We start from the raw sequence: 12,020 nt of genomic DNA, 5'->3' as shown, positions 1-12,020 counted from the left end.
TTTTTTTCTAACTTTTTGAAGGAATACAATTTTCCATCTCCCACTGAAATGGAACATTTTAAAGAATAATGTGAAAAAGTCTTTTACCTTTGAATCTGGAAACCTAATATCCAGATCAAACTCTGCCACTGCTTACCTTTATGTCATTTGACTTCTTTGGACCTTAATTTCCTCAGCAAAAAATCAGAGTGTTCTAAAGTCTCCTCTAACATAAAAATGCTGTCATTTCTTGGTAACTCTCCCAGAATACCTTCTTTACCCAGAAGGAAGGAAACAATTTAAGCAATGACCAAGACAAATTTTTTTCTCTTTTTTTTTCTTTTTTTTTTTTTAGAGAAGGACAGAAAGGGGGTGCGGGAAGGGGCAGAGAGAGAGAGAGAGAGAATCTTAAGAATCTTAAGAAGGCTCACGTCCAGTGAGGAGCCCAACCTCACAACCCTGAGATCATGACCTGAGCCAAAATCAAGAGTCAGACACTTAACTGACTGAGCCACCCAGGCACCCCCAGAGACAAACTTTCAAGATAAACAGTCTCTGTATTTAATCAAACAGAAAACACATGATGAAGGAAAGCAAAAGGAAATAACACCAAATTCATTTTCTCCATTTGGTTCACCTGTAGCTGCAGGTTCAGAACATTTTTGCACCTCTCCCATGTAGAGTTCCAACTTTTAGGCAGCATACGCTAGAATGCCAAGTGTTATGTTGCCCTTAAGGGCAGCAGATGCAAGAACTGGTCTAAATACAATTGGCCTCATTTGGCTTTGACCCCTAAAATGAGCCAGAGCTAAACTGAGTCAGACCAAAAACCTCTAACCAGAGTTTTACACTTGATCAGTGGAAAGGGCTAATAGTTATAGGATATATATTAAATTCTGTATAGAAATAAATTGTGGGACAAGTACAATTATCCCCTCTGTGAAGTTTACAACCTTGACCAAGTTGTCTTGTAGTCTCTATGGCCTCTACAGAGATTATACTCTCATACCTGATTTTTAAATATGTGAGACTTTAGAAATTAATATGAAGTAAATGGGAAAGAGTCTCAGCATGAAAGGACCTGCAGAAATAGCAACTGTTTATCTTCCATCATATCATCCATGGACACCAGGTGATGTGAGAGATTTACATATAAAAACAAGAAATTAAAACAACCATAACAAATACCTGTAATTCCAGGAAGCTAACTATATTGACAATTTCCTAAGAATTAATTAACACTATAAAAGAACTCTTATTTTTATTATCGTTTCTGTGACATGGTATTATAAATAGTTAAAAGCACATTTTAATTTATTTCTCAGTTTTCACTATCTCACACTTTCAGGAAGAAAATAAGCATGTGAGAGTCAGTGTTTCTTCAGTTGTTGTTTTCCTTTATCTATACAGTCAGGAGCAGGAATGCTTTAAATTCCTTCAGATAATTAATTTTTCCCCTTTAAAGATACAATTGTTAAATAAAAATCTATTTAATATGAATGCCATTTCCAGAGAAGCCTTCAAATCATCACAATGATGACTTTCCCTTATTGATTCCTGGGAGCTAAATTTCATCTCTTAATTCTTTGTTACAACCAAGAGGGATACTAATGAGACATTGGTGCTCACTGAAGGTATTATCTAGAAGAGTTTACAGCACTAGTAACATTGACACATGCACCTGCAAGTCATGACTTATGTTCTTTAATATAAGATGAATGCATCCCTTTCACAAATAGTGACTGAGTGCTCACTGCTTTCTACTACACTCTAGGCATGGAAGGGAAAATTAATAAAAGAAAAAAAAAAAGAAAACATAAAAACATAGTGTATTCCCTCAAGGAGCTTACTGACAGTGGTAATACAGAATAGAAGAGATCAAGTTTTCACGGAAAGGTTAGTATTTAGCAGAAATGAATGAACTTCTCTGTAGTTGGCTATGTTTTTACCTGAGAGTTTTATTGTTATCAGCATTTTTCTGTGGATAAAATTAGGATTGCCAGCTTTCCACAACACCAGATCAATTCAGAGTTTACATTAATATCTGCAAATTTGACTTCGTGACTTCTGTTCATCTTCTAAGCTGCTTTTGAGACTTGTTAAAGGGACTTAGTACCCCTTATTCTTTGATAGAGTCAAAGGCTACGACTGGCTCAAATCTTAATTTCCCAAGTGGAGTGGATTCTCTGGGGGGCCCACCTAGTGTTTGCCATCTGATATGACTTAAAGAACCACAGATAATGTCTGGTTGGACTTCATCTCCATTTCTCCTGACTTGCAAGAGACTTTGCTGTGCTGAAGACCCCACTCTAATGCAATGTCTTCGGAGTCACAGAAGATGCCATCTGTTCTGCCAGTAAATTCTTAAGCCTTAAGAGTGAGGCCCACAGCATCCAAATTGGTAAGGAAGAAGTAAAATTTTCACTATTTGTAGATGGCATGAATATATATATATATAAAATCCTAAAGACTCCACCAAAAACTACTAGAACTGATAAATGCATTCAGTAAGGTCGCAGGCTACAAAATCAATGTTCAGAAATCAGTTGTATTTCTATGCACTAATAATGAAGCAATAGAAAGAGAAATTAAGGAAACAATCCCATTTACAGTTGCACCAAAAATAATAAAATACCTAGGAATGAACTGAACCCAGGGGCTGAAAGACCTGTCCTCTGAAAATTATAAAATATTGATGAAAGAAATTAAAGATGACAAAATCAAATGGAAAGATATGTCATGCTCATGGGTTGGAAGAAGAAGTATTATTAAAATATCCATATTACCCAAAGCATCTAAAGATTTAATTCAATCCCTATCCAAATACCAATAGCATTTTTCACAGAAGTAGAACAAACAATCCTGAAATTTGTATGGAACCACAAAACACCCTGTGTAGCCAAAGCAATCTTGAAAAAAAAAAAAAAATAACAAAACTGGAGGTATCACAATTCCAGAGTTCAAGATACACTACAAAGCTGTAGCAATCAAAACAGTATGGTACTAATACAAAAACAGACACATAGATCAATGGAACAGAAGAGAAAACCCAAAAATAAACCCATGCTTACATGGTCAATTAATCTTCAACAAAGGAGGCAAGATATACAACGGGAAAAAGAACGTCTCTTCAGCAAATGGTATTGGGAAAACTAGACAGCTATATGCAAAAGAATGAAATTGGACCACTTTCTTACAATCATACACAAAAATAAACTCAAAATGGATTGAGGACCTAAATATGAGACATGAAACCAAAAAATCCTAGAAGGGAGCATAGGCAGTAATTTCTCTGACATCAGCCTAGCTCTTTTTTTCTAGATATGTTTTCTGAGACAAGGGAAACAAAAGCAAACTATTGGAACTACATCAAAATAAAGAGCTCCTGCACAGCAAAGGAAACAATCAACAAAACTAAAAGACAACCCACCGAAAGGGAGAAGATATTTTCAAATGACATATCTGATAAAGGGTTAGTATCTAAAATAGATAGAGGACTTATATAACTCAACCCCCTCCCATGAAAAAGACCCCAAAAATAGTCCAATTAAAAAATAGGCATTTTTCCAAAGAAGACATACAGATGGCCAATAGACACAAGAAAAGATGCTCATCATCACTTATCATCAGGGAAATGTAAATCAAACCCACAATGAGATATCACCTCACATTTGTAAGAAAGGCTAAAATCAAAAACACAAGAAACGACAGGTATTGGAAAGGATGTGGAAAAAAAGGAACCTTAGTGCACTGTTGGTGGGGATGCAAACTGGTGCAGCCACTGTGGAAAACAATATAGAGGTTCCTTGAAAGTTTAAAAATGGAATGACCCTATGATTCAGTAACCCCACTATTGGTTATTTACCCAAACAAAATGAAAACAGCACTTCAAAGAGATATATATGCATCCCTGTGTTTATTGCAGCATTATTTACAATGGCCAAATTATGGAAGCAGCATAAGTGTCCACTGATAGATGAACGGATAAAGAAGATGTGGTATGTACATACAATAGAATATTATTCAGCCATAGAAAGAATGAAATCTTGCCATTTGCAACATGGATGGATCTAGATGTTATAATATTAAGTGAAATAAGTCAGAAAAAGGCAAATACCATATGAGTTCATTCATATGTGGAATTTAAGAAACAAAACAAATGAACAAAGAAAAAAAGAGACAAACCAAAAAAGTTTTAATTCTGGAGAACAAATTTATGGTTATCAGAGGGGAAGTGGATGGGAGGATGGCTGAAATCTGTGAAGGAGATTAGGAGTACACTTATCATGATGAGCACTGAGTACTGTATAGAATTGTTGCATCACTGTATTGTACACCTGAAACTAATTTAACACTATTTGTTAACTACACTGAAATTGAAAAAAATTTTCAAAATTGAAAAAAGAGTAAGGCCCACAGGCACTGGTGGGTGATGAATGATGAAAAGTAATAGAATATGTGCACTTTCCACTTCATGCCAAAACTAAAGATCTGATATAACCAACACAAACATTTCATAAATGGAATATTAAGTTTATTTAATCCTTCTAAAGATAAAATTCCAATCAAGGTATTTTGCTATTATGAAGTAGTTATTTTCACTAAACCCTCAGAGAAGAGAGAATCCTTTCAGGCTTCCCAGCATTGGAAGTAACATCATGGGAAAACGTTGAGTCATTACTGTTATGTAATCACTGCAGTTATACTAACCATATAGGGTCTACACAGTCTTACGAGACCCTCCCCACTGTTGACCCTGACATCATCTCTTCATGCTGCTCTCTCTCTCTCACTGCTCCAGTCACACCAGACTTTTTTGCTGCTCCAGACTCTTAATCAGGACCCAGGTCTTGATATTTCCTCCACCTAGGAAACTCCTCCCCAGATAGAGGTACATCAACCTATTCTCACATCTCTAACAGTATGCTTTGCTGCTACTTCCTCAGGAATGCCTTTCCTAACCACTCTCTTGAGAACTGCACCTTTCTTACTAGCATTTCCATTTCTGCTTTATATATCTTTGTATCCTAATTAGCAATAAAAAGGAACAAACTATGATGTGCATGACAGTCGAGATGGATCTTAAGGGTATTATACCAAATGAAAAAAAAAAAAAGCCAATCTCAAAAGTTATGTACTGTATGATTCCATTGATATACCATTCTGTTGATAACAAAATTATAAAGATGGAGAACAGTGGTTGCCAGGGATTGGCAAAGTGGAGGGAGGATGTGCTATAAAGGAGTGGCATAAGAGATTTCCTTTGTGAAGACAGAAGAGATCTGTATCTCAGTTGAGGTGGTGGTGTTGGTGATAGGTGATAAAATGCAACAGAATTATGCACAAAGACATGCCAAAAAAATGAGTGCATGCAAAACCCGGTAAAATATGAGTAGAATCCATAGTCTACTTAATTTTATTGTGTAATTTTTGATAAATGCACTACTGCAATTTTTGATGAATGCACTATTTCTGGTTTTGATAATGTGCTATTGTAGTTAAAGATGTCACCACTGAGGAAAGCTTTAGTGATGAGTACAGAAGACAGACATTTCTGTGCTATGCTGCAAATCATGTGAGTCTATATTTAAAGAAAAAATAAATAAAATAGAAAGTAAAATAAAAATTCTCCCCAGCACTTATCACCATCTGACCATCTAACTATATTCTATATTATCTCTTAGTATGCCAGCTCCATACGGACAAGGAATTCTCATTTGTTTTTGCTCAGTGCTGTATCCACAGTACAGAGAATAACTCTAAGCACACAGTAAGCTCTCTATGAATAGTTATTGAATAAATTTATGATTAATGAATATAATATTTTTACATTCAAAACTAATCTTAACATTGTGATTAATATCATGACCTTTGATTATGATCCCAGCTCTGCTATTATCTAGTAAATCTTCATCAAATCTCTTGAACTTTTTATTCAATTTTCTCATCCAAAAAGTTAATGATGCTTAAAAGGTTAAATTGAAAAAAAGTATACACACAATAATACAGAGATGGAGGGATGTTATTTGAGATAAACTTCTTGGAAATAATTACAGAATATCCTTCAATAACCTTACAAAATTAATATCATTTGACCTATGGTTTATGAGAAATGTGAACATAGTTTTAAGTGCACGGAGATCACCACAACATTATATATATAGTGGGAAAATTGGAAATAACCTAAATGTCCAATAACAGAAAAAAAGGGCTATGTTTTTTAACATATTATAGAGTAATTTGGAGATTTTTTTCTGGAAACAAAGATTTCATTTTATTTTATGAATGAATATCTAATATGCACAGATCTAGTCCACAGTAAGTCAATTATGGTCAGATTTTAAATTTCTGTTCTTTATTATCATCACTATCAACAACATAATTATTTTAAAAAACTCCCCCTTCACAATACCTTTTGCAACATGCCTATATTTTGCATTACATCAATAAATGCAGTGAGCATGCATCCCACTATTTTGGTCTCATGGCATTACTGAATCTGCAAATAAAGATAATGTAAGTTATTAATAAAATACCCTTCTCCCAGAATGTGCTATTACATAATAGGCATACATACAAAGTGAAATGCAACCGCAAAATAAACAAAAATCTGTTCCTCAATTCCATATATAGGGCAAATAATGACAAAGTGATATCATTATACTGAAATTATTAATGTTTTTGCATTTGAAATAGCATAGGCATTTTTCTAGTCAGAAAGAAAAAAGTGATTAAAATCATGTCAATCAGACACTATTCATAAATTTGAGTGCACCATTATATGTGATAAAACTAGTTTAAGGTGAAAAATTGTATGTGAAGAACTTCAATTATTTAATTAATCTCTTTTATAAAGATCAAATTTCACATGAATACCATTGGCTTTTCATCATCTATGTAAAGTATCTGTTATTTTGAGACAGGGTGTTGAAAAGTTGTTAAAAAGGAGAAAGGGGGGGCATGGGGAAAGAAGAAGAAGCAAGGAATGCATCCTCTCTCCCTGACTGGTGAAGCTTTGGCCCCTTCTTCTCCCAGCCATACATTTATTCAACAAACATAGGGCAGTCGTGTGCACTTGCAAGGTACTTGGCATTGGGGGTGCCACACAAATTAAGCTCCAGTTAGAGCCTTAAATAATTTCAAAAGCTCAAGGGAAGAAAAACGTGTATAAAGTTAAACATAATTAAATATAAGTAAGTAAACCTAAGTACAATTGTGCAATACTTCATTATGTTTCAGGTACACTGAAGTAAATCTTATATATAAACACACATTTTGCTCTTAAAAATGAAGTCTCAATTTTCTGACAATAAGCCTTGGTCATTTTCTGGCTGAGGTCTTTCAAAAATGCATGAAATGCATGGCCTCATTACTCTAATTACATTCTCTATTCCCTCTTTATTCTGAAATGCTAAGGTCCTTTCCATTTCGCTAATTAAGAGACCCACCAAACCACACACTATGTTTGAGCTGGTTAACTTACTAACACACAATCTTTAACTGTTTTTATTTTTTAAATAGGCAACATAAAAGCAATGAGAAGTTAATTAGTGTAAACTCCAATTAGGAATCATCATATTGCTGTCTCCCGGTATAATCAGAAAACACTACTTCTGGATTTCTTTCTATGTGTGCATATTCTGTTTTTGTTGTTTCTAGTAAGAATTACTATTACTACTGTTATATGAAGTGTTGTCTTCTATTTGATCCTTTTCAAAATAGATAGGACTAAATAAACAAATCTGATTTTGGTTGAAATCTGTACCAAGAAAAATCGGGGACTGTCTAATCTGCAAGATTTCCAAACATGACATATGAACCAGAGAGCCACACTTTTCTTTCTTTCTATGTTTATGGTATAATGTATTTCAGAGGGAAGACTGTTATTTTTCTTGGATTAATGAAATATACTGAAATCAACCTATCCCAACACGGTTTACCCATCCACCTTTTAAAGTGATTTAAGATTTCTTTGCACGATGCCTATAATAGTTATCCATCCACCTTTTAAAAAATTTCTAAAGCAAGTAGGTGCACTCGCTCTGACACTGAACCCTATATTATTGAACAAGCAACTGCTATAGAAAGACCTTATGCTGAGCCAAAGTCTGCTCTTCCTGATGCCATCTGATAACACAGGCTTTAGTTTTACACTTAGGAATACATCTAATTTCTATTCTCTGTGACAGCCCTTCAACACTCATGATGTCTTTTATTCTCCATATTTTGCCACAGCTACGTATCTAATTCCTTCATCATAATTTCTAAATCTTGGAGAATTACGACTATCTCCCGCAGACAGTCTCCAGTTGGGTACAGCATCTCAAATGTCTTTTATCTGGCGCTTAGAACTCCTGTGTTCTAGAGCAGCACCAGGCAAAAGAACTATAATGCAAACAGTACCTGCATAACTTTAACTTTTTGTAGCCATATTAATAAAAAATAAAGAGAAATAAGTGAAATCAACTTGCTAATATGTTTTATTTAATCCAATGTATCAAAAACATTAAATAACAGGAATTAACATGAATCTGTCATGAGTATGACACATTATTAATGTTTTACACTTTTCCTTTTTTTACGAAGTCTTCAAAGTCTGGAGTATTTTACACCTCGATTTGGAATAAGTATATTTCAAGTGCTCAAGAGCCACATGTAGCCAGTGGCTACAATACCAAACAGCACAGTTTTAGATAGTTTAATTTTATGAACTCGGCCTAAAAATATATTAATGTTTTTATTTATTTATTTAGTTAGTTAGTTATTTGAGATAGAGAGAATGAGACAGAGAGAGAGCACATGAGAGGGGGGAGGGTCAGAGGGAGAAGCAGACCCCTCGCTGAGCGGGGAGCCCAATATGGGGCTCGATCCCAGGACCCTGGGATCATGACCTGAGCCGAAGGCAGTCGCTTAACCACTGAGCCACCCAGGCGCCCTATATTAATGTTTTTAAAGTTCATGTGACAATCTACGTTCACACTGCTTATGGTCAATGAAAATACGTAAATTGGCATATCAGTCACTATCCCTTATCCTCTATTTTAAGAACCATATTTTTGTTATAAAACACATGCTTAAATTCATTCTAAAGACTGGCAGGTTTGTGTTGACTTGGGCCAGCATTCCCACCTCTAGATTATCTGTAAATTGTCTCTGTAGTTTACTAAATCCACTTTTCATTCTAGCTTGCTCATTTCAAACTTTGATAAGTATTCCTTTATTTATTTAAAACTGGTTTTTACCACAATGAGTTAACTAGATTTACCAAAATAACCAGTTAACTTGACTTTTTGTGGTGATCTTTTTGCAGTATATACAAATATTGAATCATTATGTTGTCTACCTGAAACTAACACAGTTGACCCTTGAACAATGTGGGGGTTAGAGGTGCCCACCCCGCCCGAGGGGGGTAATATCCCCCTATGACTTTCAGATCCCTAAAAGCTTAACTTAGAGCCTATTGTTGGCCTGAAGCCTTATCAATAATAGAAACAGACAGTTAACACATATATGTTGCATGTTGTATGTATTATATACTATATTCTTACAATAAGGTAAGCTAGAGAAAAGAAAATGTTACTAAGAAAATCAAAAGAAAAAGAAAATACATTTACAATACAGCACATATATTCATTGAAACAAATCCACAATAGGCAGGCCAGGATGGACTGGGCTAAGGATGGTGTCAGCTGGGGGTGGTAGGGTGGGTGCTGGCCCAGGAATGGTGATGTGACACAGCCTCATGGTCTTGGCTCAGCAGTGGCAGCCACAGGGTGGGGGCGTGGGCAGAAGAGGTCCATGGGTGGCAGCAGCGGGCTGGGGGCTCATACAGCTGTCCCATCTGCCCAGAGGTGTACTCCTAGCTGGTGCCCAACAGTGGCCATACATAAGTGCCTGGACTCTAGGAGGCCTATGGGTTAAGGTGCCACCATGGAGAAGGCTCCACGCTAAACCTGGAAGAGCCTGAGGCCAGGGCAGTCCAGTGCAGAGGACCCAGGAAGAGAGGGTGTGGGGGCATGGGGCTCCCTGTGGGACCATCCCTGCTGTCTGGATACTGTTTTTCCCTTTGGGCCCAGCCTCCTGCTCGCCAGCCCCAGGCACACCACCTGACCACCCTATTAGCACACAGGGCAACCTGCAGTCCTGCCCCCAAGCAACATCTGACAGTAATCACGTAAGAGGCCCCAAGTGGAAACAGCACGGCTGAGCCCTTCCAGAATTCCTGACCCACAATCCATAACTATAATAAATTTGTGTTTTATACTATTAAATTTTTGAGTAATTACACAGCACTGACCTTAATAGTATGACAGTATTTTGCTAACACAGAATTTCTCAAAGTATTCTAAAGATTTTGTCTGTAAATGGAAAAATTATATTTAAGGATGACAAAAACAAGACTTGAATGAGATAAATCAATATCTTAAATCATTAATATTAACTGGTTTTCCCTAAAAGAGGTAAATATATAGGCACTGTAATCATTGTTTGTATTTTTCAGAATTTTCAGATTCTCTATAATAAACATACTATTTCAAAAACAAAGGACAGTAAATGCTATGCAGCTGAATTAGTGATAAACTGATAAATACATTAGTAGCTACTGCAAAAAGAGAAAAGTTGTAAATAGTGTTTTCCAAAGCTTAGGTTTCCTTCCTTTCTCCCTCCCTTTCTTCTCCCTCCTAGGACTCTTTTCTTTTAAAAACAACAACAAATATATATATATATATATATAAATATATATACATATATGTATGTGTATGTGTATCTCCAAAACTGAAATTAATATGTTTCATGCCTTATCAGCACTCATTAGTAAGGAGGAGGTTAACTAGGGAGAGAGACATTTTAGCAGCAGCAGCTACAACAGAGCACAGAAGTTGCATTCTATAGGTTCTGCAGGAGGCTGAGGGTCAACCTCAAGTCCCATATATTTGAATAGAGACACTTTCCGAGGCTGAAATTTCCCTGAGTTTATTATTAACAGGATTATCCGAAATATTTGTGTGCCCCAAGTGTATGGAGCTTAAGAGCTTAGATAGTCCCATGACCAGTTCATGCACTCCCCCAGACTTCTTAAATATGTCTGTAATTGTAAAGCACTGAAGCATTAAGGCTCAGAATTTAATTAGATAATTCCCTAGAGATGAGCTACTTTTTCAGGCAGCAGTGCAGGCAGGATTCATTTTACATGATTACTTCTTAGTTAAAATAGATATTTATCATAAAGAGGGTCTTGTCTGCAGAGTTACAAACTAGTAGGAACATAAATGGAAATAAATGCATCCAACTCTAGAGGACAACAATACTGTTCTTCTGCAGAGCATCAATTCCAGAAGACAAACACCAACACAGCAAGTATATCACATATAAAATTGATTTGTTCCTATTAGATACAATTTAAAAGATTTATTCAGTTTTTAACTTTTCTATTCAGAAAGAGCTTATTCTCATGAAGACTGAAGTCCCATCATGCAGAAAGGACAGTTCTAATTATGCCAAAATGACAGTGAATTTAATTAAAGTTTCTGACCTCAAACATAAGACACAATAAGGGAGTTAACAACATAAAATAAATGGTTAATTTAACTATTCATTAGTCCATTTACTATGTATTTTTAATCCAAACAATAAGAAAACTATAAATGAGAATGAGTTTAAATACTTGTTTCTACAAGTTTGTCTTTACACATTATATATACATTAAAAAATGTGTATATAAAAACACCACTGACTTCAAGGATGGCTTAAAAATGCAACTATTAAATAACTCAAATGGACCAATAGTTTCAAACATATTGTGAAAATATATAAACTCTGAGAAACAAACTGAGGGTTCTAGAGGGGAGGGGGTGGGAAGATGGGTTAGCCTGGTGATGGGTATTAAAGAGGGCATGTACTGCATGGAGCACTGGGTGTTATACGCAAACAATGAATCATGGAACGCTACATCAAAAACTAATGATGTAATGTATGGTGATTAACATAACATAATAACAAAAATAAATGAGAAAAAGAAAATATATAAAATAAACTGGATT

At 35.5% G+C, this 12,020-nt stretch overlaps 1 protein-coding gene across 1 annotated transcript in view; it reads right to left on the bottom strand.

The window, feature by feature from the left end:
* The window catches only part of DPP10 (dipeptidyl peptidase like 10), a 513,620-nt gene that overhangs the window by 287,116 nt on the left and 214,484 nt on the right, over nucleotides 1-12,020 (bottom strand). The window lies entirely within an intron of this gene.

The sequence above is a fragment of the Mirounga leonina genome, unplaced genomic scaffold, assembly GCF_011800145.1.
Source record: "Mirounga leonina isolate KUSES-001 unplaced genomic scaffold, KU_Mleo_1.0 Mir_151, whole genome shotgun sequence".
Taxonomy (NCBI): Eukaryota; Metazoa; Chordata; class Mammalia; order Carnivora; family Phocidae; genus Mirounga; species Mirounga leonina.
Note: the sequence above shows the minus strand (reverse complement) of the source record. Positions and strands in the feature narration are given on the sequence as shown.